This window comes from Marmota marmota, unplaced genomic scaffold (assembly GCF_001458135.2).
Source record: "Marmota marmota marmota unplaced genomic scaffold, marMar, whole genome shotgun sequence".
NCBI classification, from domain to species: domain Eukaryota; kingdom Metazoa; phylum Chordata; class Mammalia; order Rodentia; family Sciuridae; genus Marmota; species Marmota marmota.
Window position 1 is genome coordinate 12976584 of NW_026000142.1, and position 2791 is coordinate 12979374.

Consider the following 2791-nt stretch of genomic DNA (forward strand, 5'->3'; position numbering starts at 1 on the left):
CATGGGACACTCATCACTTAATTCCTGATTATATAAAGCTTCAAAAGCCTGTAAAATGTTAACTATTGGGGTTATAATATTTTGTGGGTAAGCTCTAATGAAGAGAGAAGCCTCAATTTTCAGAGGAAAACTACCACCACTGCAAGATATTTCAAAGCCACAATTCTTCAGTTAAGCAAAAAAAAAAAAAAAACGAAAATCATAAAGATATTTTGTGAAAAAGGGAAATCCTTTCTGCCAGCGTTCCTAAACTTTAAGCCCTTTGAAGTTAGAAAACCACAGTTAAAAAAAAAAAAAAAAAGATGAGGAACTGTGACGTTTTCTGGTCTCATGTAGAAATCTCAAATGATAGCTGTGGAAGGATCTCAGGAAACTGAGGTCCTTAAGAGGTGAAATGCCTTGTACAAAAACGACAAACAGCAGAGCAAGGACTAGAACCCAGTCTGGTGCTTAACTATTACACATTTGCTGAATCAATCCTTTCACGGAAGTGCAGTAGCCTTTTATTTTATTTTATTTTTTTAAATCTCATCCTGAAAAAAAGGTAGCCCTCATGGTGTGGTAGAAACATGGTCATCTTACACACCTTATTTGGATTTAGTTTCTTAAAGAAGTTAACAATGCCTCCATTTTGGAGTACTTTTAGAGTCGAACACAGAATACACATGCTTTTCATTGCTGGGTTTTCCAGAGATGTACACCGTTTACTTAAACATGCACAAGATGTCCTAGGCCACTAAACTTCTTTTTTTCTGTTTAATATTCGACCCGTGGTGGAAAAAAACAGGGATTCCACTTCCCTGCACGTATATTTTATATAAGAACTGAACACCTCTCTTCATTCGTAAGGAAAACACCTCATTCCGTTTCTTCCTGCCTGCCTTCTCTTTCCATTTTTTCCGCCGGTAGCTTCTACCAGCCTTTTCCCACCAACTGCCTCCTACCCCATTTTCAAGAAGGCTCTTCCTTTCTTTCGTTTGTCGGTGGCTTTCGAGCTTTTCGGCTTCCGGATCACGGCCCGGAAAAGTAGCGGAAACACACTGCGCACGCGCACAAGCTCATCACTGATTTGCTTCCTGTTTGGTGGCCGGTTCCTTTCAATTTCCGACTCGGCGGCTGCTGTCGTAAGGCAAATCTCGCGATATTTGTTGCCGCCGGTGGGCGCGAGCCGCGGCTTGGTTCTGGCGGCCCCTTTTAGCTCTGTTTGTCGCCTGCTCTGCATCATTGCCTGGAACCTCTGGGCCTAGTAGCATGACGTCTGCCTTGGAGAACTACATCAACCGTATCCTCTAGCCCGCTGCAGTAAGCTCCGGGGCCACGGCGGGGTTCCCGTGGGGATTGGAGCGGGACCCTTGCACGGGAGGCAGCGGGTAGGGATCCGCGAGCGGTCTGGGTGAGGGTTAGGGGCTTAGTATTCCGACCCGCCAATCCCTGGTTGGGGGCTTGGCCAGCCGAGCCTTTGGACCCTAGGCATTTTTTAATTTTAGTGTAATCATTCAGAATTTTTGTTTATATAAAAACCCTATAATGATTCATTCTTACTCTTTTATGTTCAAGTTTGGAAATAAGATGAACAGTTGTCCTAGTGATGTTTGTAATGTTTTGTAAGTCTATGTATTTTTTTATTCATAGGCTTTGCTCTTTGTTTGAAGATAGCAAAGTTGTCCCACAAATTGAATTTCTGCTCCATTCTACTTGAAGTCTCAACTTGTTGGTAGAATAAAAACATGCTTGCTATTCTAAAAGGTTAAATAACTTTAAAAAGAAAAAAGAAGAAGAAATAACTTAAAAAAAAAAACTTGTGAAGTTTTTAAGTAGTCTTGCAAATGTTACTGTTTTAAAGTCCTAGGACAAAAACATAACAAGTGCTCATGTACAAATTGGGGACATGTTAAATACTGAAAGTTTTTATTGATGGATGTATGGTTAATATCCTGTGAAGTTAATTACAGCTTCTTTTCTTTTGAATTCCACAAGTCAGATCCTGGAAGACAAGTGTCTTAATGTACCTGAAATCGTGCAACATTTTGAAAATGAATTAGTAGTCCTAAGGGGGAAATATGTTACTCAGAATCATTGATTGTCAACATTTCTAGTTTAAAAAAAAAAAAAGTGCCAAATTTAATTCCACCTGCGACAGTATATGCTGATCATATAAAAAGGTTTTTTGTTTTGTTTTCTTTCTCTTTTGAGGGAAGGTGAAGAGGGGCTTTCTGATTAATTATCAAGGGAAGAACTTATTGAACATAGTGAATGTGTTAAATAGGTGGATTTAGATTCTTCATCTTTTTTTCTAGTAATTCAAACGATTTCTGTACCTAATCTAAGTTTTCATTCTGTAAAAAATGTTTTCCTTGATTCAGTTATCAGGAACTGTTGCTGTTATTACTTCTGATGGGAGAATGATTGTGGTAAGTGCTTGACATTTCATTCTCTGCTTTTTGTGGTCATATTGGAAACCTGATCTCTGATGCTTAAGCACCATAGTATACTTGTGTTGCAATTTAATTTTGATTCAGCTCTTTATCTCTTTGCTGCTGATCCATATTTTCTTTACAAATAAACATTCAGTGTATAGCACAGGGCATCTAGTAAATAGAATAATAGGTTGTGCCCTTAGACAACTTCTAATCTGCAGATCTGTATCTTATAGTTATTTATTTTCCTCTTCCATTTTTTATTTCCTTCCCCATTTAGTGCTCTAGTATTCACAGGCAATCATAATATATATATATATATATATATATATATATATATATATATATATATTTTTTTTTTTTTTTTTTTTTTT